Consider the following 26,706-nt stretch of genomic DNA (forward strand, 5'->3'; position numbering starts at 1 on the left):
AGCTATTTAACCTCCATGCTGACCTTCCGGTCTTAGGAATTTGATTCTGACCTCTTAAGGAGCCATTTGTTTCTAGATATGAAAATAAACTCTGGGGAGTTAGAGCTTTGTGCCCTATGTTCATGGGCACATTAGTGGCTAGCAGCATCTAAGGTGTCCCAAGTCCCAGCTTACCTTAGGAGGCATGTAGAAAGCCTGCTTGATTACCACAGGATACTTGAAATGTTAATGCAGATGGTCCACATATTCACACATCCTAGAAGAGGGAATCAAATTGGGACAATAATGCCAGAAATCAGATAATGCTTTTCTTTTCTTTTTTTTTTTAAAGAGAGAGTGAGAAAGGAGAGAGAGAAGAATGTTTTAATATTTAGTTTTTAGTTCTCGGCAGACACAACATCTTTGTTGGTATGTGGTGCTGAGGATCGAACCCAGGCCGCATGCATGCCAGGCAAGCGCGCTACCGCTTGAGCCACATCCCCAGCCCCATATAATGCTTTTCTTAAGGCAGAGGGGGGACTGCCCTTAAAAAATGGACTCCATCATGGCTTAGCTGATTTCAAAGGCTTCTATGCAAAGCCCTTCTGTGCCCTGGATGCTTTTTATCTGTAAAACAGCCTTTTATCTGTAAAATGTAGGGGCTGAGGTGAATCACAAAGCCCCTGGTAACTAAAAGTTCTGTGATGCCCTAAAAGCATCAGTTTAGATTCCATGAAGTATCTGGAATCACCTGGGTGCCTATATCCCAAAGTTAGATGAATAGATTAAATCACCAAGTGAGTCTCTTTCCAGCTATGTAACTACTTTAGAAGAGTATAGGTGTGGGTCAGTCTGTCAGGCACTTTCTAGTTTTGTGGTGGGAGGGTGGGATGTGTTTAGTTTGGGGTGGAGGGGGATAGGTAACCTAAGCTGCTTTAGTCTCCTGATCATTAATAGCTGTGGCAGGCAGGCAGTGTGCAGCCTGGTGCTGGGACTGCATAAAGAAATTAGCAAATGAGTCTCATGGTTTTGGTGGACACAAGCACTAAGCCACTGACTGTGCTGTGTCATGTGTTAAGAACAGGTTGTGGAGGAAGACAGCCACATGAGACAGCACAGTTGGGCCTTGAAAGATAAGCAGGGAATAGTTGTTCCCTGCAAAGAAGGACAAAGCATGTGGGGTTGTCGGGCACTGTCGGTGTGGTAGTGTATGGACATTCCCTCCAGCACTGCTAGTATTTCACCAGGAACTTCCTGCACTGAGGCACTGGTGGCACTCATTCTATCCCTCAAGACCCCTGGGACTTCTCATGGTTGGTCTGGACCGCCCTTGTTCCCAAGGGCAGGAACTGAAATGAGAGCAGCAAAAGAAACATAACCTAGAAGGTGGTTTTTCTGCATGCTAGAATCAGCCTATTCATTGGAGTGGGGATGACCTGGTGTCAACCTCCATCTTCCAGATGAACAGATGGGTTTAGTATAAAATTGTTTAGGCATATTAATAGGAAGTACCTGTGTACTCATTACTTTATTACTTATTTCTTTGGGAAATGCACTGAGCGATACTGAGGTGTCCCAAGTCAGCTACCAAGAGCTTACCTGAGTCACACTGAGCCACTGAAAATTCAGGTAAGAATGATATCTAGTATCCCTTTTTAAGCTTGGTACTCTCTTGATAAAGGTTGATGGTGGAGCATTCCTATGTGACAGACAGGCCCTCTGTGTGATGCCATGTTGGAGTGGAGAGGACATGCTCCAGTGTTTAGGGAAGGGTTCTGGGCAGGTGGGCGGGGATGAGTATATAAGTATATAAATTCCCACTTTCTTTGCTCAGCATTTTGTGCTCCCTCAGTCAACAAAATGTGACCACTAAAACAAACAGCACAGTTATATCTGCCAATGGAAACTTACTTAAAAGCTAATGAATAGTAACTGACTTTTTTTGACCTAGTTCCTTTTTCTTAAGAAAAAAACAATTTTCACCTGGGTATTTGGCCTAACAATATAAGTGACAAAGCCTTTGGAACTCACTCTAAATATTAAAGAAAGAAACCATTACAATTATAAAGGACCCCTGCTATGTGCCCAGATAGATCCCTTTATTTGGCTGGGAGGGTTACTGAGGATTGGGTGCCACTGAGCCACATCCCCAGCCCTATTTTGTATTTTATTTAAATGAGTCAGGGTCTCACAGAGTTGCTTAGTGCCTCGCCATTGCTGAGGGTGGCTTTGAAACTCTGAACCTCCTGCCTCAGCCTCCTGAGCTGCTGGGATTACAGGCGTGCACTACTGTGCTGGCTCCATTTTGGTGTTTACCTTTCCAATGCCTGTTTTCATGCCCTCTCTGTGCATCATGTTAATTGAGCTTTCTTAAGACACCTTTAACTCTAGGAGACCAAAAAGCACAGTAAGCAAAGCTTTATGGATGCAGTTACTGGAAGGATCCTATCCCAGTTTCACCTGGGGGCTGAGGTTACAGTGGAGCACTTGTCTGGCAGGTGCAAAGCTTGGGGTTTGATACTCACCATGGCAAGATGATTAAGTTCCCCTGGGCATGCCGAGAAGATGAACTAACTACACAAAGCTGCAGCCAGGTGGTACAGGACTCCAGGGTCAGAAGAGGAGACTGGATGGAAGTGGAGAGTGCATGTGTGCTGAGAGCTGGCTTCAGAAAAAGGAGCTGGTTTTGAGAGAGGAGGTCTGGATTCAAACTCCACTCCCAACACACTTAGCAAAGTGAGTCAGCTACCAAGAGCTTACCTTTCAAGAAGGAACAATGACTCTGCACTGGTGGGTCTCCATTGTTATTGCCCCATGTGGAAAGTCAAGCAAGACTAAAAGCCTTTGTGTTATAGTTTGTGTTCAGTTTATGAACACAAAAAGTAAATGCTACTATGTTTGTTCACTTTGGAAGCTGGCTTTCTTAAAGCCATTTTAGGCCCTTGTAACACTGCACCAGGTTCTGAGTATTTCTGGTCTTGAGAGCAGAATCATAGAAGATGTGGCTTGAACCAAGGGGCACTACTCAGGGGCAAAGTGAGTTAATGGCACATTACTGACCTGTTTTTAAGGCTTGCAGAGACTGATATGTAGTCAAATATAATCAGGTGCTGCACCAGTTCACAGAGGCCAACTCCACCCGCATGGGGGCAAACAGGAACTAGAAGAAATTTCTATTTAATGCCAAAGGTAGCACAGAGAAAGGAAGGAATGAAAGAGAACCCTGTGGTTTTTATTAATACCCAAAGGTGATTAAACCATTCATTAATACTGAATGAAATTCCAGGATGAAAATCATTAAAGATTCCTTGATTAGGGCTAAATCAAGAGTTAGAAAGAAACCAACAAGGTAAACTACAGGCTTATGTGAATTGCAAAGACCCCCAAGAGAACCATGGGGTCTGATGGCAGGAGAAACAGGTCTGGCCTGCAGCCTCTGCAGGGCCCTTACTTCCAAACTTCTTGGCCATCAGTAATACTGAGAGGTTTTCATTGACACTTCCCAGTCTGCAGCTATCAATCTGGAGAAACTGCAGGGCATTCGCTTGTAGGAGTTGCTTAAATATCACTCTATTGTGGCACTGGAAATAGAATTAAAAATAACACAAAGAGTCAGCCTTAGCCCTCAGGATCCCTAAGCCTGGCAACGTGGTGATTCCATGCCAGCTGTGACTCATCAGAGGTCTTCAGCAAGCCTGGGCTGTATTATTCTCACTTGGCATGTGGTGGCCCTGACAGTGCAGGCAGGGACTTTGGGCTCACTTCTTTACAAATCTGCGAATGTGACAGTGTGAGTCAGGTACAGATCGCATCAGCCCGCCATTTATTAAGGAATAACTGCTGTGTCGATTGGCAAGTAGAAGTGAAGTGGAGCATCAGGATGAAGTACAGTAATAGCTATGAGCAGGTGGCACAATGACAAAATGGAACCATGGCAGAGCAGAATTGCTCCTTTGCTGGGAGAACTGAGAATCTGTTCCTCACACTGCTTGGCTCGTGGGCTGGCTGCAGCAGGTGTTGGCAGGCACTTGAGCTTAGTTTATAAGCACAGAAAGCAAATACCATCATGTTTCTTCAATTTGGAAGCTGGCTTTCTTGAAGCCATTGTTTGCCCTTGTGATCATAACTTTAAATTGCTGCCTTGTCCATTCTGATGTGGAAAAAAATCAATGACCTTAGTCCCATGAATTATAGAAAAAGCTGCAACCTTTTGACTACATCTGACTACAGACACTAAGGAACTGTTGATTTTTAAAATAACAAAAATTCCCAGCTCACAATGCAATAGGTATGGGAGCCTAATGTACAATGGGGTCCTCAGTCCGTGGTCAAGGACATGTCACTCACCTGCTCTCCAGTGGCGACGCCAATTCCTAATGGAACCAGTGCCTACAAGAGAAGCCAGTCTTGTGTCATTTTCATAAGATTTGAAACAACTCCTTGTGTTTAAAATATTTATAGCTGAAGAAGGAGACATCCTTGGGGTTGGACCATGGGAAGTTTAAAGACTGGCAGGAAGATATCCAGGGGAATGTGTGTGTGGAGGGACCAACGCATGTCCAGAGAGCAAAGGCAAGCACTGCTCACAGTTGCTATCAGTTCCCTTCCTGGCTCTCCTGCTCCAAGGCCTGTGCTGTGGTGTGGAACTGGGAGAAGACCTGGTCACTCAGCAGTGGCTCTTCATGGACACACAGGGTCCAACCTCTGCTTCCTGCAGGTTACCTCTCCCTTTCTCCTTTTTTCAGTGGTTATTCTAGAACCCTCTTGTGCCGCTGTCAATTCCAAAATCCTCTCCCTTCCAGGTATGTGGATGACTGAGATCCTACTTCACAGATAAGGCTGAGACCGTTGCTCACCTGCGAACTCTTCACTTGGTGAGTTGCTGGAATCTTCCAAGACATGATGCTGCTACTCTATCCTCTTGCCTGGCCCTGGAAAGCTACCTCACTCACCAGCCACCGGGCCCTAAGCTGCTCCTCTGCACTGAACTAAGATTCTTCAGATGCCCACCTCAGACATCTTTGGCTCCTGTCCGGTCCCATCTCTTGATCACTGACACCCAGAGTCCATACTTTCTGAGCTCTTACTGCCTGTCAGGCACCATGTAAAATACTGACGTCAATCACTCCTAGTCACAACCCAGCGGGAGAGGAGCCATCAGTAGCCCCATTTTACAGGTGAAGAAAAAGAGGTGCAAGGTAAGAACTGTGCCCCAATCACAAAACTAGAATGATACAGCTGGTTTGAACTTTAGGCCAATTCCAGAGTCAGAGGAGGCTCTTTCTACTGCATTTGGCCTGAGATCTCACCCAACTTTACTTTATGTGTGAATCACTAGATTAAGCCAACTTCTCAGAAGAAATAGCCCTTATTTTAGAAGGCAGTGTCCCTTACTCTAGCACTTGTCCTGCCTTAAGCAGGATGTGTGAACTTGGCCAAGTTATGCACAAGTCACCTGAAGCTTTGGCTTCCTAATTGTAGCAGGTCTCAGTTTCAACAGATGGGTTCTCAAGAGCCTTTTCACACAATATTTTATGCTTCCTGAAGTTTCTAATTTAAGATTGCTTGGTTCTTTTATCTTAGAAGAGAGGGAGAAAAGGAAAGGTAAGGAGAGAAAACCATTTGAGTTACTCATTCTACCACTCTAAGACGGTCTATGTGTGGCACTGACTATGTACCAAGTTTTTGTACCTCCTTGTCACTAATTCCTGAGTCTGCTCTCTTCAACCTGCTCTACTCTACATCTCCCCTGGATGTAGCAAGAGCCTCCCAGTTCCCATCCTATTTCCTTTTTCCCATCCTTCGCCTTCCACAAATCCACCCCCAATTCACTTCTGTTGCCATACCAGTCCACTCGCCCTTTCCTCCAGCCATCACCGAGATCCTCCAGTGGCTCCCTCTGGCTGCATTCTCTGAGCAATGGACCCCATTGTCTGGCCCCAGCTACTGCCTTCCCAGCACCTCCCCAGCATGCATCCTGCAATCCCTTAGGTATCTCCATACCACCCCTCCCTTGTAGCTGGCTCATTTGCCCCCTTCCTCTGATGCCTACTGAGGAAATGACATCCCCACACCTGTGTAGGCAAAACCTGGGAGGATCAAATTCCAGAAGAGCTTCTAAGGAGACCCTCCAGGTGGGCAGAGGTGGGGGCTGGAGGGCTGGGGCGTACAGCATACATTAGGGTGCAGCAACCCTTAAAGAACTCTAAGAAGCAAAGGCAAGTGGGACTCAGGTGAAAAGTCTTGCTGTCCCATGACCTCTCATCCAGAGCTGCCCATTTCAGAACTATTCCTTGGAAAGTTTGGGTTTTCTTTAAACAAAGAGGCCCCAGTTGCTCCATGACTCTTGCTCTCATTCCCTCCCCTGTAGTGTGGTGTTCCCTACATTATCACTTCTGCTATCCACCCCAGCTGGTGAGTTGATTTTCTTTTTTCCTCTTTCACATAAGACCACACTCATCATCCTTCTCCCACTTCTTTCTACTGCACTCGGCCCAGGATCCCATCCAACTTTACTTCATGTCTCAGGTTTTTCTCTTTCATGAGGCTGTAAGTAAGGAAAGGAGAGAATTCCTGAAACAGGTTTCTGATGAGTGTCCCACCTAAAGTAGATCATATGCTGATTTAGTGAGAAAACTGGAAGAACAGGTCTCTGAGCCTCTGACTTCATACACTTGTAAAACCTGTGAGTTTAGGTAGAAGTGTTCCTCCCAGAACCTGGAACTAAGACTACTCCATCACAGTTAGCTTTTTGCAGGGGGCAGAGGTTACTGGGGATTGAACACAGGGGGCACTCGACTACTGAGCCACACCTCCAGCCCTATTTTTGTATTTTATTTAGAGAGAGGGGCTCACTAAGTTGCTTAGCACCTCACTTTTTCTGAGGATGGCTTTGAATTTGTGATCCTCCTGCCTCAGCCTCCCGAACCACTGAGATTACATGTGTGCGCCACTGCACCTGGCTCAGAATTAACTTTTAATGATCAAATCCTAATAGGGGAGAGCAGAGTTATGCAAAGTCACCTCAGGGAGAAAAATGATTCCTAAGGGGGCAAGACTTAGCTGGAAACCAAATGAATGTAATAACTCAATAGCACAGGGTGCAGGGGAAAAGGGTTATTCGATGAAAACACAAGTCAGAGGCAAATGTTCCCAGGGGAAGAGACAAGGCTTGAGTCTCAATGTCTCTGCTGCCAGAAGCAAGTATATCAGCTTGGTGATAGCCATGCTGGGCCATTGTGGTCTGAAGCCAGCACATCTACAAATTCCACAGCCAGTCCTAGCCAGTATTCCATACTCATCCTGCAGCTCCGGCTTAATACAGCTTCTGACAGAGTTTGTGCTGGTTTGAGGATGAAAAACCTAAGAGTTCTAGTTCTCTTTATGAATTAACCAACTGGCATTCTCGCAAAGGTCAATGCTATAAATCTGAGCAAGCCCTCCAAAACAGACAAAACTTCTCGGATATCCTTATGTATGAGTTGTTGTTTCTTTCTTTTCTTTTAATATATGAGGTTCTTTCAGAACCTGAAAGGGAGTGGGGCTGGCTCCCAATTAGAGTGGATTTCTCTCAGGGGCTCTTGGAAAACACAGGAAACCTTCTCAGGGAGGCTTGACATTGACATTAACAAAGCACACCTTTCCTTCTGAGACATCCAGAGAAGTCTACACTTTTTGTTTCATTCTGGGTGAATGAGTGAGGATGCTCCTCACTTACAATAAAGATAATGAAAAACCCCATTGTAAGTGGAGAGGATACTAAGTAGAAAACTCATCAAACACCACCCATGGAACATACTAGCTTGGCAGCTCGGCACACTGCAGAGCACTGGTTATTTCCCCTAGTGATCGTGTGGATGAGTGGGAGCTGCTACTTGATTCTGCTTGCTCCTGCTCAGCATCGCAGGAGTGTTGTACTGCATATTGGAACCCTGGGAAAGGATGCAAATTCAAAACTTGAAGTCTAGTTTCTACTAAATGCCTATCACTTTTGCACCATCATAAAGTGGGGAAATCATATGTTGAGCCATTTTAAATCAATGACCATCTATATCTAAATATCAGTCATATTTCTATATTTATAAAGTATGAGAACCATATCTATTAATCTTCAGATGGCAGGTAGCCTTTCAACTTTCAGCAACTTTGTTTCTCAAACAAATGGAAGTACAGTCTGCAGCTCCCATACTTACTTGTCACATGTTACAATTATTTCAAATATTCCATGAGGAAATGTAAAAGAGAAAATGCAAAGAAATTTTGGCATCTTCCATGACCCTTCTGGAAAACCAAACAAAAAAACTAAATGGCCAATGTGGCAGAAGCATCAGATTACCCACCCTGGAAATGGCTGCGTGCCCCAGGATGTCATCAGGGGACGTTGGCTCTTCAATCCACAATGGCTTGAACTCAGCCAGCTTCGACATCCACTCCACTGCCTCAGGCACATCCCAACGCTGGTTGGCATCCATCTTCTGTAAGGAAAGGGCATTCATTCTGCTGCAGGAGTGACTCCCAACAAGGAGACATTGTCACTCAGTACCACCAACTGCTGAGGAAGATTCACCTGACATTTCCTTTTTTGAGGATAAGCACATGCAGCCCAAACAAAAAGAACCAAAGAGTAGCCACTGAAATTAGAACTCTGGCTCTAGATACTGTCTTATTTGAGGAGATGCAAATTGTTCATGAAGACCCTGGAATGTCTGAAAGTGCCCTGGGCTGGGTCACAAGAAGTACTTGCTAGACCCTGAAGCTCAGGCCCAGTTTACATTGAGATGCCCCCATACCCCCACAAATAGGTGTGTTTTGCAGTGTTGGTTAGATTGTTGGAACCATTTTATCATTCTGAATCATATGCACAGTCAATATTGAGTTTGCTCAAGAGTTATTTATTGACTACTACCAACCATGTGTCTGGCACATTAATAAATAACTACTTAATGAAATACCTGCTTCCCTGGGCACTTCATGGATTTTGTTTCATTTAATCCTTATAAAAACCCTACAAGGCAGTTCATATTAACCTATTATAAATAGAGAACTGAAATGCAGAGAAGTAACTTACTCAAGAACAGTAAGGTAAGTCAAGGGTGAATTCAGATCCAGGCCTCACTTTCCCAGCCCTGGATCTCTGTAGTGTGTGCTGCCACCCTGCCTGGAAGCCAGGGGCTGGGTGTGCAGCACTTGAGCAAGATCCTTCCACCCCAACTATCACCAGCCTTCCCATGCTTGGAGAAGACAGAAAAGGAAATCTATCTATAGAACATGCTAAGTGTGTGAGCTCCCTCACAACAAGGAGAGAAGCAGAAGACAGTACACTCAGGATCAATTTTCATCATAAATTATTTGGACGAGATTGACCTCATGAAACAAAAGCAGCTAAATTAACTCATGTATAAATAATGGGACTTCTGATTCTGCTGCCACTTCAAGGAATCCAAACTTCAATTTTAATGTATGAAACAAGCCTTTTAACTTTATAAAAAAAAGATTCGAGGTGGCTGGGGAGTGGCTCAGCGGAAGAGCGCTTGCCTCCCATTTGTGAGGCACTGAGTTTGATCCTCAGCACCATATAAAGTAAATAAACAAAATAAAGATACTGTGTCCATGTATAACTAAAAAAAAAAAATTTAAAAAGAGATTCAATGGTGACCTCCTTTCATGAAAATATTTTACACATGATAACTGTTTCATAACAATAAGCAGTCAGGAATGACCAATCCTCACATTTATTTCTGCCAGAGTTTCAATACTTCTTCACACTAGTTCCCTGAGAGCCGCCTAGCTGATGAGCTACGTAGGGAATTAATGACTGACACATCAGGGCGCCAATGGGAGACCCATTTGCTTGAGTTTATTCATATTAGCAAGATGACCAATCTATCACCCTGGTATTATTTAGCTTGTTCCGCAGAATTCAAAAACGAAAAAGTATCAGCCTCCATTTTTTAAAAAGAGTTCACCTACTACATGGCCACAGAATCATAATTCCTCTGACAGTAAGTTTTAAAATTCCCACTGTTTTTAATTCTTGCTTGAAACGAGTTCTTGCTTGAAATGTGTTTTGGCCCTGAACAAAGTGGCAAGGTGGCCACTTCTTAGTGGTGTAAGAGGATATTTACAAAGTCTTCTCTGGTCCAATCATGTCTCTGATGAGGCGGCATCCACGCATGTCATCCTGGAGATTAGCCCCAACCTTTACTTTAAACCTATAAGTACATTTGGTTGGGTAGTTTGGATCTGTCTTCTGACTTGGCAAAAGCTCCTGGATTTTCTACAGAAGTGACTCTCTATGTCAATAATCCACAGACCACATTTTCCAGTAACCTCTTGGTATTTTCTAGTCAAACTTTAGACAAGCGGCTTGAAAATAAAACTGCAAACTGCATCTCTCAGTACCCAGGATCAGGGCAATGATTTTCAGTTACCTGCAGTTAAGGAACTGGAGAGAGAAGTTAAATCTCTAATATAATTAACTGAGTTTTTACTGTGTCATGAAAAGAAATTAAGAGCAAAAAGGAACAAAACTGGGTGTGTGTATGTGCTAAAGGCCGGGCCCCAGCCCCAGCCCTACTCTCTCATTCCACTCCCTAACTTTACCGCCACTACTACCTCCCTCCTCCCTGCTACATTGTTGACCCAACACCACACCTCCTGACCTACCCAGCCTCACTTTCACTCTCAACCCTTCCCCTAGAACTACAAAATGTCACAGTCGGAATTGAAGAGGACAGTGGGGCTGATATGGTTTGCTAAGACAACCACCCTGAGAAATCACAAATCAAGAGTCTGATTTATAAAGCACCTACATTTGCTTGGCCCTTCCCACAGAGGGTCTTATCTTAAGAGAGGAAGGCCTTCGGGCTAGTCTGTTCCCTCTGGTGCAGGGGCCTAAGCCCCAGAGGGGAAAAAGGACTAGGCCACAGCACTGAGGAGCAGCAGAGTGTGGCCTCAGGCTCCCTGCAGAGATCTCCTTCACACCACATCTGACATTTGCAGGGAGCTCCCTAATCTGTCTTGAGGTTCAATTATGCTCTTGAAATAAAAGCCTCTACATTTGTTCCCTATGACTTTGCTGTCAGAAAAGTGTCATTGACCGGAATGTGGGCACTATCATATGGAGGAGGGGACATATTGCCAGGCCACTGGCAAGCTCTCTTGCTTATCAGCCTCTGCTTCCTGTGCAATCCTGGCATCAAGGCTGCACTCAGGGCCAGCAATGGCTGCTGGATGTTGCTCCAGACCGAGCCTGGACTGCCCAAGCTCCTTCCTCTGCTTCCCTAAGTGCCTACAAAAATCCCCAGCTCACATGCACCCATGCACTTATTGCCTTTTTCTTCCTGAGCGCAGTACTATACTCTCTAAAGACATTTCTACACACGTTGGAGCTTGACTACATGATCTGTGGTGCTTGAGAGAGGGCTGCTAGCCACAGCCTCTGCATGTCAGGCTTCTTGTGTTGGAAGGCCCATGAAATTTTCCTGGAGCCTGGCTGACTCACCAGATTCACTGCTCTGGACTCCTGAGTCTGGAGGAGGGCAGGAAGCCTGCATTGAGCACCTGCTCTGAATCTACCTTATGCTGGTCCTTGTCACATATGGCAACTTTGAGAACCATCAATTAATATTATTTCCATTTTATACAGAGAGAAAATGCAGTGGAGCAAGAGTAAGCAATTTGCTCAGAATCACACAGGTTTGTAGGGAATGAGGGGAAAAGGCAAGATTTGATTCCAGTTCTATGATATGCCAAAGTCTCTTTCTATTGCTTTATGCTGACTCCTTTATATCTTTAGCTGAGAAGTTAAAAAGAATCCATATTAGTGTGCACATCAATCACTTAGGGATCTTGTTATAATGCATTTTCAATGTAGCAGGACTGGGGAGAGGCCGGGACTCTGCATTTCTGACAAGCTCCCAAGCTCCCAGGTGCTCATGCACCATGAACCACACTTTGAGAATCTGCAGAGTTGGTAGCCACATCAATCACAAGCCAGGTAAAAGGTGCCACCTTGATCTACACTCATGGGCTTATAGTGGCTGGATCAAGAGGGAAGACAGTCTCTGCTTCCTACTCTATGTGAGGATTTGGAGTTATTTACAACCACAATTCATTCAGAGGAAGATCATAGGAGTCTCAGGGGTCCATAGTCATATATGAAGGAGGGAGAAGTGCAGGTGTTCCATCTGATCAGGAGGCAGTCTGGGGAAGGGAGGTTGTCACTCCAGTGGAAGAGGAGAAGCCTGTCTCCTGGAAACTCCATGAAGAACCAGGACCAGTGGCAGAAAGTTAGTTGGAAGTGAAGGGTTGCCAATATTCAAGACCTTTCTAATACTTAATGGCCTCAAGCAATGGAAAAGTGCTTTGTAAAGTTAAGCTGACTGCCTTGGGAGCTGTCCAGAAATGCTGAATCAAGTCTTGTGATTCAACTAATAGAATGGATTTCTATTCTCAATAGCTGCTTATAGTGCACAGTCTCCAAGTTCTATTTTATTCATGTGATGTTCTAACATTCTAACCGGGACTTATCTTTGGAGAATGAGCCTGGTCTACATTGGAGCTTTGGTGTGCCTATGTGCCATATTGCTTTTGGCCTTGTTGGTGCTGTTTAGTCCCTGGCTCTTCTCCAATGAGTCTCTTCCTGCTGATGAAAAGGTCAAGTCCACTACCACACAAATAACTTACCTGGTCTAGCCGTCCTTCAGCGCTGCGGCACAGAGCTATGGGGAAAGAGGAGTACCTGTTGGTACTGGCTCCTGGAAATGCCATGAAGAACCAGGACCTGGGCTGGGTTGTGGCTCAGCAGTAGAGCGCTCACCTTGCACGTGTGAGACCCTGGGTTCGATCCCCAGCACCACATACAAAAATAAACAAGTGAAATAAAGGTGTTGCTTCCAACTACAACTAAAAAAATAAATATTAAAAAAAAAAGAACCAAGACCAGTGGCAGAAAGTTAGTTAGGATGGAATAAGGTACTGAGCTCCCCTCACCTGACATTAGGCACCTCAGTCATTTCTGATCTGAGTTTCATAAACATAACAGTCATAGCATAAATCAGAAAAACAATTATGTATTGTTAAAATTAAAAGGAGATGCAGTTTGGCCAACAGAGCATCATTCTTTCTAGTGGTAGTGATCCTTGTCTCTATTTCTCAAGCTGTCACAGCAATCCTGGAAGGGGAATATAGTATGAATGACCCTCTTTTTAGCCAGGATTTTCTGTTACGGCCATCGAACTAATGGATAAAAAGAGCAACAAACAAAAGCAGGCTCTGTCTCTTTCTCTCTCTCTCGACTCTAGGTGAGTACAATGTAATAAGAAAGAGTAGGGGCTGGGTTGTAGCTCAGCAGTGGAGCGTTTGACTCACACTTGTGAGGTACTGGTTCCATCCTCAGCACTATGTAATAAATAAATAAATAAAATATATTGTGTCCATCTTTTAAAAAACAAAAGAGTAATAAATGAATAATGTGCTATCTGTTTACCACACGTCAGCCATTGGATGCTAACCTACAGCTTTCCTCAAAACTGCCCCACTGAGACACAGGCTGTTATTTCCCTGTTTCACAGTGAGAAAACTGAGGCTCAGCAATAGGTAAGTCACCTGCACAATGGTACATGGTTCTATTAGTCTCTATTATCAATATTAGTCTCTCACCTTTTAGAATTTGAGCTAGGATGATTATGTCAGAGTCCCAGGGTCTGCAAGGTGAATGGCTTGACTTTCATTCATATTTAAGTACTTTCTGAAGGAAGCCTTGGATTGAGGATTTGGAAAACCTAATAATAAAATTGTAAATCTCTCCCAGGGAAGCCTGTGTGATTTGGTATCTGGCTCTTCCACTTCCCTGCCCCATTTTTCGAGCATACAGCTCCCCCAAACACAAGGGATCTCTTTAGTAGTGTCTTTTGTATGCTAATGACATGAACATCAGAGCTGATCACCAGAAAGACCAGGCCCTAATAAGGTGTTAGAACTTCCAACCCCCACCCTAGACCTCTAGAGAGGGGAAGGGATGAAAGTTGAGTTTACTGCCAATAGCCAATTATGTAATCAACATGCCTACTAAGTGAATCCTCTAGAAGAACCCAAAAGGAACGGGTCCAGAGAGCTTCAGAGTTGGTCTGGGTGCCCCTGACACATATTCTGCTCTGTATATCTCCTCTGCCTGGCTGTTCCTGCATTATATCTTTTATAATAAACCAGTAAATGTACGCAAATGTTTCCCTAAGTTCTGTGAGCCATTCTAGCAAATAATAAAATTCAAAGGCAGTGGAAGTAGGAGGTGGGTTGGTTGGGTTGTATAGAAACCTCCATTTTCTAGATGGTTGGTCAAAAGCTCAAGTGACAACTAGACTTGCATGACTGGCATCTGAAGTAGGGAAGTCCTGTGAGCCTGAGCCAATAACCTGTGGATTCTGATGCCAACTCCAGAGTTAGAATTAAGTTGTAGGCCACCCATGGTGCCCACGAGATTAGAGAATTGCTTGGTATAGAAGAAAACTGTCCACATCTGGTGTCAGAGGTGATGTATGACTGCAGAGGTGCGAGTGGAGACTGAAAGCCAGTTTACTTTTCCCCCTTCAGCTTGCCTGCAAAACCAGGTTAAAAAGCCCACCTGCTTTAGTGTGTCATCTGAGTACCCCAGCCAAGCGCATGATGTGGTGTAGGCAGGGTAGCCATGCATCAGCATTTGCTCTTCTGGAAAACACAACACTTGTCAACATCTTGCACCTTCAGGGAACTTTGGGTTCAAATTGTCTGCAGCTAAACTGTTGCCCAGAGAGTCCAGCTCTTCTGAGTGCCCTTCACATGCACCCTGCCACAAGTTCAGCCAATTGGGGTATCAATTCCAGGTGATCAAAATACCCTCTCTGAATGCCCTACTCCCCAAGGGTCCCCCTAACCTACAGTAGAACCCTAAAGTCAAACTTTCTGTGAGCAGTGGCTGAAGTGAACCCTGCAGCCAGAGGTCATACCTATGTGGCTTCTTCACCTAGACCCACAATTCTGATTGGGGCCTTGGTTGCTAGGCACAGTGCATCTGGCTGGCCTAGAGTTTGTGATCCTCATGCCTTAATCCCCCGAGTCACCCAGGTTGGCACAGTGCATCTGAGGATAATGTGTACCCATAGAAGACAGGGACACTCAAAAGTGAACAATGATAGAACAAGCAAGGAAGGAAATTTTCTTATAACCTACCTCTTTTTTTTTTTTTTACCAATTTGACCTTTCTTCAGTATTTCTGCAAAAAATAAAAATCATCACTCACTCCTTCATCCATCCAACAGGGCCTATGGCTGCTGTGTACACATTTCAGTAAACCAGGAAGCTTCCAGGCCCACTCCTTGCACATGACTCACCATAGGCATCCTCCTCAGTCAGGACATCAGTGATATACCTTAAATCAATGCAGGATAACAACGCCCTGGGATCCTGGCAGTGGGACAGGAAGAGGAAGGCCTCAATCAATTCACAGGCAGATTATGTTTCTAAGATGCTGCTTACTCTGATCTATCGGGCTCATCCTTTCCAGGAAGGGACCTTTGGGATTTGTGTAAAGTTGGTCCTGTCACTCCTTATGTGGAGTCCTTCAGAGGCTCACTGCTGGCCCTGGCAAGCCCTCAATCCCTCACGCCCTGATCCTTCCTTCCCTGCTTCTGCCTTGTTCTTTCCAAAAAACATGGCTTCCCAGCAAGAGGCCCTGGCACAAAATAAACACTTGGCACAACATAAACAAACAGACGGTACCTGACATCCCTCTATATACCTGTTCAACCCCTAGGCTGACTCTGCTGAGGGGATGAAGGTGGTCCTGGAGCAGGTTGGTATGGAGGAAAGAAAGCTGCTCTGAGAGCTGGGTCTCCAAAGGTTATCCGAGGCCCACTGCTCCTGCAGCCTTGGCAATCTCCTCTCCTGCCAAGTGGAGATAATTTTCTTCCCTGACAGCAAGACCTTCCTGGACAATGGCCAACTGTGCTCCAGATCAGCTTTTCTTCCTCTGCCGGCTCAGCGTTCTGGCCGCAGGTCAACTTAGGCCTCACACTGGGTCTTCTCCCGACCCCACCGAACAGTCAGGGGAAAAGGAACTAGCAGCTCTGTTCCCACTAATGTCATACAGTAATCATAATAATCCTCCAGAGCTGCTAAAAATCTAAAGCTCTTTCCCTGAGATTCTCTTTTGAACAGAGAAGTAGCATTGAAAAGGAGAACAGGTTCCAAAAAATGGAAAGTTCTCAGGTGGGATCTCAGGCACTTTTCTGGTACTCCTCAGATCCTTCTGTTTTGGTGGTCACTAAATACACCCTGGATGAAAGGCTGACCCTTAAGAGGGCCCCCATGCCACCCTTGACCATATCAGACGAATGTGACAGCCGCCTCTCTTCACCTGCCTCCAGAGGGAAACAAAGTCTCCTGGCCCAAATGTCTTCAAGGCCATTGTGTTCTTTGCTTTTCATTAATTTTCCTGCTAAATAATAATTTGTGGACCACCAGACATCACACTAAGGCAGCTGCAGCTCACAGTGGCTAATTAATACACTCAGGGTCACTCAGCTAGTTAGTAGTGAAAAACACACTCAGAGCTAGGTCTGCCTGGGTCAGAGGTTCACTCCCCTTTAACCTGCATGGAGTTTTCCTTCTCAGCAGCCAGGTGTTCACCCTGCTATAAACAGGTCAAGGAGAAAGAAAACACCAAGTGTGTAACTTCAGAATCAGTGTGAAGGTCCTTCCCTGCTGGAAATGCACATCACAGGTTGCCATGATCTTGCTTTTGGGGTCAAAGTGACCAGATGATGTCTTAACAGTAGTACCTGGCTTTCAGGAGTTTAGGAGGTGCTCTTCTCATTTGGTCTTTAACTCAGGGACTTTGCAGAGGCTCTATGATCTTCTTCTCATAGTCCTCACAGGCAGTGGAGGTGGAGAGGATTTGCATCCCGTGTTATATGTCCCCAGCAGGGGAATACCTTAACTCCCTGCCTCCTGACGTACCACCCCACCTACATAAGCAGAACTGCTACTTCACATATCAGAAAGGGAATATTATATTTTACTGGTTTTTGCTTTATCATCAGTAATCTATAGACTATAGATCCATAGTTTTGAACATACTTACTGATTATCAAAAGGCAAATAATCCACAAAATCTATTTCATTTAGAAATGATTACAACATTAAAGAAACTACTTACCATATCCACAAGTAACTTCCACAGAGGCTTGAAGAAAAAAAAGAAAAGATATGTAAATCACATTCATAAAGTACCCATTTTTGTCCCATGTGCTTGTGGCAAACTCCCACTATCAGAGCTTCGGTTCCCCCAGCCACCGACTCACCTCTAATGCTACCCTTATCTCCTGCTGCCTCTTAACCTGTTCTCTTTGCTGTGCCTTTCCATCTTTCTTGGCCCTTTATAATCTAATCATATAATTTCCTAACTATTGCCAATATCACTCAGGGAAGAAAATAATCAAGTATCTCAGTATTTCCTTTTGGACACCTGTGTTGCACTTGACTTTGGTCTTCTGACGCTGCTTATAGAGAAAGTCACATGTCCTCCTGTGCCACAGAGTTACACATGTGCTTCGGAGATGACTTACCTTTCCTTCCTGATTCGCCCACAGGTCCCACACCGCGTTCAGAATGGCTGCTGTTGCCAGGTGCACCACCCCTTTCTCTGGACCAATCTGGGAAGGAAAACATGGCAGCATTTCCTAGACATGAAAAAGACACTTAGGTCCTTTGGCCAGGGACACATTTCAAGAATGAAAAGACAGCAATGGAAATTCATTTAAAGGTTATGCTTTATAGAAAACAATTTTTCTTAGTATTGATTTTTTAGTTGTAGTTGGACATAATACCTTTATTATTTATTTTTATGTGGTGCTGAGGATCAAACCCAGGGCCTCACATGCGCAAGGAGAGTGCTATACTGCTGAACCAAATCCCCAGCCCCAAAAGAAATTTTTAACCAACAGAAAATTCGTGAAAGTATAAAAACTTGTCTTTTCATCTCTCTCTTTACTAAACCATTTGAGAGTAAAGTTTCAGATAGCTTGTTCTTTTACTCCTAAATACTTTGGTGTATAGTTCCAAAAAAACAAGGACATTCTTCTTCATAACCACAGCACAAGGGTCATATTCAGGAAATAAAATATTGATGGGATATTGGTATTTAAAAGATAGTCCATAATCATAATTCATAATCCATAATCAAATATCATCAATTTTCCCAATAGTACCTTATTTTACCTTGATCCATATCCAATCCTGGACCACGTATTGTATTCAGTTGTCATGGCTCTTTAATGTCTTTTTGTCTGGAACATTTTTTTTTCTTTTGATGATATTGACATTTTAGAGTAGAGGCCATTTGATATTATCAAGTACCCCGCTATATGTGTCAGTCTGTAGTAACTTCATGATTAATTCAGTTTATTCTTTTTTTTTTTTGGCGTAAATGCTGCATAAGTAATTATGTCATTTTGTTTTATTATTAGGGTTATTAACTTTCACCACTTGAGTAAGATAGTGTTCATTTGGTTTCTCTACTCTGAAGATACCAGTTTCCTTTTCTAAATAAGAAGATTACTATTGACCCCAAATTTAAGCATACACTTGTGACTCTTGCTTCAATTAACTGTGGGTATGATGGTTGAAATATGGTGATTTTCTAATGTTATCATTCATCTCACACTCGTTAGTTTATACTCTAATGATAAGTTTTCCTTTGCTTATTATCTGAATAGATTCATAGATTCTTATTTCACTCAGTGAGTTTAAATGACATTGCTATAGTATTTATTCTAATGTTACAGTTGTCCCACATTTGGCCAGTGGGAGCTTCTTCAAGATGACACCTTTCAAGGCAAGATACACTTGCTTTGCAGAAAGTAAAACATAAAACCCAAGGCAATATGGAAAGTGCATTCTCTTGTGCCCTTCTTGGTGCATGGATGGGAGACTAGCAGAGTTTGGACAAGACAAACCAGTCATCAGGAGACAAGGGCAAAGTCTAGATTACTGGCTTTATCTTACTGTGTTAAAAATCCTTACTCTAAAGCCAGACTCAGAAGGCAAAGAGTTGTATGTTTTCTCTTCTATGTGGAAGTTAGAGAGGAAAAAGGAAGAGAAAGGTATGGGGGAGAGGTGGGATCTCATAAAAATCGAAGGGAGAGGAAAGGGACCAGAAAGTGGGAGAAAGGGAAAGAGGTGGGAATTGCTGGGGAATGATTACTGGCCAAATTATAGTTATATCATATGCCTTAATGAATATGAAACAACAAATTCCATCACAACTATAATGTACCAATAAGAAGTGTCGAAACAGTAAAAAAAAAAAAAAAAAAAAAAAACAAAACAAAAACAAAACAAAACAAAAAAAAACCTTCCTCTAGAAACTTAGTTTTTCATGCTTCAACAGCATTAAGCAGGCTAGGTACTATGGTATTCTTTATTTCTCTCTCTCTCCTCTCTTTTTCTTTTCTTTTTTTTTTTTTTGGTACTGGGGATTGAACTCAGAAGCACTCAGCCACTGAGCCACATCCCTGGCCCTATTTTGTATTTTACAGACAGGGTCTGTAAATAAAAATGGGCTGAGGCCCAGCCCATTTTTATTTTTTATTTTGAGATAGGGTTTCATTAAATTGCTTAGTGCCTTACTAAATTGCTAAGGCTTAGATTACAGGCGTGCACCACCACACCCTATTTTTTTTAACTTTGCTCTTATTTTACTTCTTAATAACCTCTGCCACAATACCAGAACTGTTCACATTCTCTCTTCCAAAAAAAGGTTGCCCATTCAGCTCTTTATCCTCTAGACCACTGTTTCCAATCTAGGGCGTGGAAACTGAGGTAGATAAGAGCCAAAAAGCTTTAAGCCTTACAGAAAGGAACTGATTGCCTCAAAATACTGATTATCTAAATGACTGAAGCCCTAATTTATTTGAATGAAATGCTTTACTTAGAAATTGTACAGCCATTACTATTTTCACATTTGCTGCAATCAAAGGACATCTTAGACCATAGTAACTTATTTATAAAAGCTTTTTACAAAATTGGTCTCTTACCCATCTGAGCTGCCCGTCACTGATGAGCTGCCTGTAGAAGCCTCTGAAGTCACTGACAATGTCCTGGAGGTACTTGTGAAGCACATGGTGGGCAAGGGCATTCACAGCACAGACAACTATTTTGAAAGAATTCCATTTTTATTGATGTTTATTAAAACATATTAGTGTATCCAATAAATTGAGAGGAAAATACCACAAACTAATGTAGACATTTTATGAAAAAAATTTAAAGTACCAAAGGTAAATGTTTTGTAAAATTGCTCCAAAAATGTGCATGTCTTATTCTGTGCTTGTCATAACTAATATTCCCCCAAAGCAAAATAGCTGAATCTACATATTGAGTTAAATTTCCTGAATACAGTAAATATGTTTGATTGATTGACATGGGCAAAAAAACCCCACAGATCTGTAATATTAAATGATGTTCTAAAAATTATTTTCCTATTCACTTTGTAAGGTGTTCAATCAGATTCAAAACCAAACCCTAGTACTTTATTGTTCCTAAGGAATAAGAACACCCTAATTTACAGAAATAAAAGAGAGAAAAAAAAGGAAATGCCTCTTCATTATTGACAAGTTTTGAAAATATCTTCAATTTATAAAATCATAATACACTACTAAAAATTAAATGAGGGCTGGGGTTGTGGCTCAGTGGTAGAGTACTTGCCTGGCATGTGTGAGGCACTGGGTTCGATCCCCAGCACCACATAAAAAAAAACTAAATAAACAAAATAAAGGTATTGTGTCCATCTACAACTAAAAATATTTTTTAAAAATTAAATGAATTTTTAACTAGTAAAATATTTATACATACATAAACACTGAACTTCTTATATTGGCTTATTTAGAATATACTATATTTTTCATACACAGTTTGAAGGTTAGACTTAATTTGGGTCAATAGTATCATCAATTATTTACTCTTGGTGCTTTAAAAAGCTTTGTTGTGGGGTTGGGGTTGTGGCTCAATGGTACAGTGTTCGCCTAGCACGTGAGGCACTGGGTTTGATCCTCAGCACCACATAAAAATAAAAATAGAGGGCTGGGGATGTGGCTCAAGCGGCTGGCATGCGTGCAGCCTGGGTTCGATCCTCAGCACCACATACAAACAAAGATGTTGTGTCCGCTGAAAACTAAAAAAAAAAAATATATTAAAATTCTCTCTCTCTCTCTCTCTTTAAAAAAATAAAAATAGAGATATTGTGTCTACTTTTAAGAAACTAAAAAATAAATATTGAAAAAAGCTTTGTTATGTTATTTAAGCTGAAGAGGGGTTTCATACAAAGTAGATAAGTGGTATAGGGCCTGCCTAGCATGTGTGAGGCCTTGTATTTGATTACTAGCATCACCAAAAAAAGAAAAGATGAATAAATAACAAATTGTATAAGAAAAACCTTTCTTATCCTCTACTCATTCTATAAAACATAGTTTATATGTACATAACCAAGATAATCAACTCAAGTCATCAACATAGCCCCAAAGCTATTAATTTATTACAGAACATTTTGACCAGTTAGTTTGGTATTGCTCTGCTTCCAATGGAAAAAAAAAATTAGGTCATTTAATAGGATAGTTGAAGGGATGTGGGTTTACTATCAATCAGATCTTATGAGAAAGACATTCTGAAAGTAGTACCACATGCTCTTAGGATGTGCCTGGCCTGTGTGAGACAGCTCTCAGATGACTGCACATTGCTAATGGATATAGCATTTAGGGCTGAACTAGCCGTTCTGGGTTCTCTAGGGCTTTTGTTAATGGGATCCACAATCATTCCAGTTCAGATATTCCTTCCCTAGAATTGTAAGAAGACAGAATCTTCCTCATTCCTTGATGGATGAGGTTCTCGGATTTTTAAAAAATCTGAAGAGTAAGACAGTGACTCATAGTGAGGTATATTATTATCTACCTCAAACCTTGGCCTCATGTTTTTTATTGTTGCTATAATTCACTGACTAAAGGAGCCTGTGGTTTGCATCAAAACAGAAGATGCATATAACAAAAGCTAAGGATGAGCTCATCCTTTATGGTTCTAAAAGATGAGGCCACACTGAAATATTCAGCTATCTATGTGGATTTTTCTTGTTTGACATAAAGGCACTGTAAGAAGTTAACTCAAACTTGCTGCATTCAGTAGAAATTTGGGTTGTGATATTGCTGCTGGCTCCCTGACAGTGCAATGTCGCAGGAGACGGCAAACTTTGGAGAGGAGTGCTGCTAGAAGCAGCCTGCAAGAGCCAACAGCAGCCTAGTTGCCATCTGCCCTCTCCACACACCTCAAGAAAGGGCCTAAACACCAGGAGAGGGATTCCTTCTGGCCAAAGCAACCAGCTCAAAGTGTATCAAGTCTATACTAGCTCAAGGGAAGAATCTCTATCTACACTAGGTCAAGAGGAGCCAGTCCCCATCTATACTGGCTTGAGGCAAGTATCTCAACTGAACAGGAGAGGGGAGGCACAGTGGTCCAGGCCTTGCAGAGGACAGCTGCTGGGCTCCTGCCTTTGCCCTGAAGCTTCTCTCCTTTTTACCTCTCTTTAATCTGCCTTAAAAAAATCTCTGAAATGTCAATTTTACTATACAATTTTTAAGAAACATAAATTTATCAAGAAGCATCTTTGCTGTTCTAGAAGTATGGGAGAAAGGACAGAGAAGAGCAGGGCAGGAAGAAGTGTCCTAGGGAAAGTCTCTGATGGGGCTAGGGCTGTAGCTCAGTGGTAGAGCACTGAGCTACATGTGAGAGGCACTAGGTTCAATCTTCAGCACCACATATAAATAAATAAAGATATTGTGTCCATCTACAACTAAAAAAAAAGTCTCTGATGCCTCTCCCAGGTGGGGGCAGAGGAGACTTCTAGTGGATCCAGATGTGCTCCTGTCTAGAACCTGTGCAGAGAAGCCTGAGCCAGTTTGCACACCACACTCCTGCAGCTGTTTAGTCCACACAGATGCCAATGCCATGATGTCAGGATCACAGAGCACAGGGTCTTCTGGCTGTCTGTTGGCTTTGTCTATCTCAGCTCTCCATTTTCACTGGAGCCCACTCTGTTCCTGAATCTAGCCCATTTCTGCCCTTCTTACATTGGAACCACTTTTTTTCTGAATGCTGGCCCACAAGGCAGTTGCTGAGTGCAGGTGCAGTTCTTGTTGTTATAAGATTGCCCTGTGACCCACCTACTAAGTATCACCCAGGGGTTAGGCATGTGGCGCACAGGGTCGCCCAGGGAGGCTGTGCTGGGAGAGGAGGTCTTTGCATATAGGAAGCAGGCATGCTGGCTTTCCCATTGCCCTACTGCCCTGCCTTCTTGGCCTGCGTAGGCAGCTGCTGCTCACAGGTAAGGTGAAGGTGGAAGGGCAGGCTGACTGGCATTCTTCTTTGGAAAGACACTGGAAGAAAAGTTCCCTGAGGCCCAGGCAAGGCCCAATCCTGTTGATGCACAGGCTTCACCAGGAACATGCAGCCTGCGCCCTGGGTTATCTGGTGCTGGAGTATCAGGTAGGAAGCTATCACCTCATCGTATTTTCAATTTTCCAGGGACACTCAGGTATTTTATGGGTCATAATCCATGTCAAAACTGATGATTACAATTGCAGAGTCTGGGTGTTAGGGGATTGGCTCACTAGAACAACTAGATGAATATTCTTCACCCTGGCTCAGTCATTGGTGCCCCATTATTTGCTCTACGGTGGGCCTCTGCATGGAGTCCACTGTCAGTATTTGTTGACAAGGCTCCATGCTCCTGTGGAAATATGCTGGGGAATGGTGCACCTTACATGCATGATTACCTCCTTCAGCTGCTTAGCAGTAGCTCCATACATAAATGGGCACATTGCTGGCACCATCAAGTACAAAAGACACCCAGGCTACAGATGTCCACCAGGGGGCCCCCATATTTTTTTCCCTCTAGATGACTTCAGCGGCAAGGTATTAGAGAGTGACCCAGAACTTGTTCAGCTTCTGCCCCATCATGAATCTGGTGCTCAGGCTGAAGTTCAAGAGTTTGCTGTTGCCTCTGGCGCCCACCAGCATGTTCTCTGCATTCAGATCTAGGTGCTCAATGCCCTTCTCAATCTCTCACAATCTGCCTGAATGGTCTCTTGGCCTCCTCCTGCATGCCATCAACATCCAGGATGAGGTGTATGCCATAGCTGTATGCCATAGCTGGATATTTTCAATGGTCTCAATGATCTGAAAGAGGTGGATCACACTTCGGCATTCCATGGCCATCAGCATATATAGTTTGGATGGGATGTTTTGCTCTAACTTTGGCAGAACTTTCACCGTCATCTCTGTCCTGGTGAGGAGCTGGTGGACTAGTTTCATTTGGGCAAAGCCACCCTGCCCGATGTCCATCAGGACCTGATAATAGTCTATGAAGGTGGTTTTATAGCAGGAGCTGGACCCCGGTAGTACTACACTACTCTGACTGCTCTCACTACACATCCCAAACAGGAACACCAACTAATGATACTAGCTGAAACAAAACAAAACCAAGCCAAAAAATAAACAAAAAACTACCAAAACAAAAAATCTCTCTCTCTCTCTCTCTCTCTCTCTCTCTCTCTCTTTATATATATATCTCAAAAGACCACAACCACCCATCACAAACCATCAAAGGTACTATCTGGGAGTCCAACAGATTACCACCAAAAACTTTCTGTACTTGTGGACAAAAACCCACCACAGTCAGCCTCTTATATAACTGATGCTTGAAATTCCCTTAAAATGGCTCCTTGGGTAGTCAGGACAAGAAATGGTGCAGTCACAATTGAACATAACTGCCAGTGGGCATCTCACTTTTTGACCTCCAGGACATTTTTGACTTTCATAAGAAGTATAAGAAAAGAGTCTGGAAGCTTTTTGTATCTGTGGGTTATGAAGATGGATATTTACTTGCTTAGAAATTAAAATCTGTGGGCTGGGGTTGTAGCTCAGTGGTAGAGCACTTGCCTAGTACGTGTGAGGCCCTGGGTTTGATCCTCAGCACCACATAAAAATAAATAAATAAAATAAAGGTGTTATATTCAACTACAACTAAAAAATAAATATTAAAAAATAAATAAATAAAATAGAGGTCCATCAACAACTAAATTTTTTAAAAAGTGTATGTATCTAATAACAGAAAAAAGAAAATGAACAAAAAAGAAATTAAAATTTGTAGGATTAAAAAAAACTATAGTTTTATGAAGCATCAGTAGTGACTGATACTGATGTACTCAGGCAAAAACACTAATAAAAGGCAAGAGGAGGAAAAAAAGAAACTTGGATTGTAGTGGTCTGACTTCAGCATGGAGAAATTCAAGTTTGTGTGTCTAATGGGAAGGGTGGAAATTCATCTGGAAAAATTGGCCTTTGAAAGGCAGCTTCTTGCTGACTAAACCCAAGGGTTTTCTCCTAGACCTTGATTCTGTGGCAACCTCCAGCACTGGAAGTTCACTCAGCAAAGCTTGTGGATGACCATGGATGTCTGAGCCCAAGTGGTAGCATGACTGTATTTTTGTTTATTTACACTTTCCTGCTTTGGGCTGGGGCTCGGTGGTAGAGCACACGCAGGGCACGCGTGAGACACTAGTTCAATCCTCAGCACCACATAAAAATAAAATAAAGGTATTGTGTCCACATACAACTAAAAAATACATATTAAAAAAAATTTCCTCCTTTTTAACCTCTCTTTCCTTTCCTATTTTTTTAATAGCTTGGTATTACATTATACACATCATTACACACTTATCTAAACCCACAGAATGTGCAATACCCAGTGTGAACCCCAATGTAAACTATATTCTTTTGGGGATCATCATGTGTCAATGTGGGTTCACTAATCATAACAAAGGTACCAATAACTCCAGCAGCACACAATGATAAGAGGGAGGCTGTGGGTGTGTGGGGCGGGTACACACAGCTTGATTTTGCTGTGAACCTAAGACCACTCTAAAAAAATTGTCATTTAAAAAAAAAATATATATATATAAAGAAAGCAGGAGACATTAATAATAATTAAGTAAATTTGATAAAAATATGAGTTAAAAACCACCCAAGAAAAACAACACTGATCTATTCTATACATTATAATACAACCTTTCCTCCCTACCTCTCACACACATGAACACTCTTTATGGGAACAAGAAAAATACTATTTTTTCCTTTTTGCTCTATTCTAAAAGAATGATTAGGCTGACTGACAGAGGCTGTGGGGAACGGAGATGAGCTAATGGAATTTTGCATCTTTAGTGCAAGGGTCATGTAGCTTTTCGAATGAGACGGCAGTCAGTCATGTGAAATATATAGCAAGGTCAAAGTTAAAATGGGTTCTGTCCGGCTGTGGTCTGAAAAAGGGGGAAGCCAACAACATTAGCACATAAGAGCCATGCCATAAAGACAGGAGAGTTGACTCGCCGCTGCCCAAGATGTCCCTCAGGACAGCGGGTGGGGCTGAGAGTATGGGGGGATGTCAGGGAACAAACACTGAGCTCAGCAACACCCGAAAAGAGCTTCTTATTATCCCTGTGCTCACGGTCCTTCCATTGTGCACCTACCCACAGTAGCAAAACTCAAAGTCTTAGCTGTTAACAGAGAATGGTTCCAGGGGCCTGTCCCTATTTTGTAAGTTTACTGTGCATTTTACAAAACCTTCAGGGGCCATGCTTTGTAGTTTGTAGT

At 42.9% G+C, this 26,706-nt stretch overlaps 1 pseudogene across 1 annotated transcript in view; it reads right to left on the bottom strand.

Moving 5' to 3' along the window:
• LOC144369087 (mitochondrial enolase superfamily member 1-like) overlaps positions 1–26,706 on the bottom strand; it is a 33,837-nt pseudogene that overhangs the window by 2,118 nt on the left and 5,013 nt on the right. Inside the window, exons 3-15 of the transcript XR_013428544.1 lie at positions 20,052–20,167; positions 17,583–17,669; positions 17,174–17,200; positions 15,348–15,420; positions 15,183–15,229; positions 14,603–14,680; positions 12,667–12,701; positions 10,104–10,190; positions 8,319–8,475; positions 4,327–4,368; positions 3,431–3,560; positions 3,040–3,139; positions 175–256 (exon numbers count right to left, since the gene is read on the bottom strand). The product of XR_013428544.1 is annotated as a mitochondrial enolase superfamily member 1-like (transcript). The remainder of the gene's footprint in view (positions 1–174; positions 257–3,039; positions 3,140–3,430; positions 3,561–4,326; positions 4,369–8,318; positions 8,476–10,103; positions 10,191–12,666; positions 12,702–14,602; positions 14,681–15,182; positions 15,230–15,347; positions 15,421–17,173; positions 17,201–17,582; positions 17,670–20,051; positions 20,168–26,706) is intronic.

Source organism: Ictidomys tridecemlineatus, chromosome 12 (genome assembly GCF_052094955.1).
Source record: "Ictidomys tridecemlineatus isolate mIctTri1 chromosome 12, mIctTri1.hap1, whole genome shotgun sequence".
NCBI lineage: Eukaryota > Metazoa > Chordata > Mammalia > Rodentia > Sciuridae > Ictidomys > Ictidomys tridecemlineatus.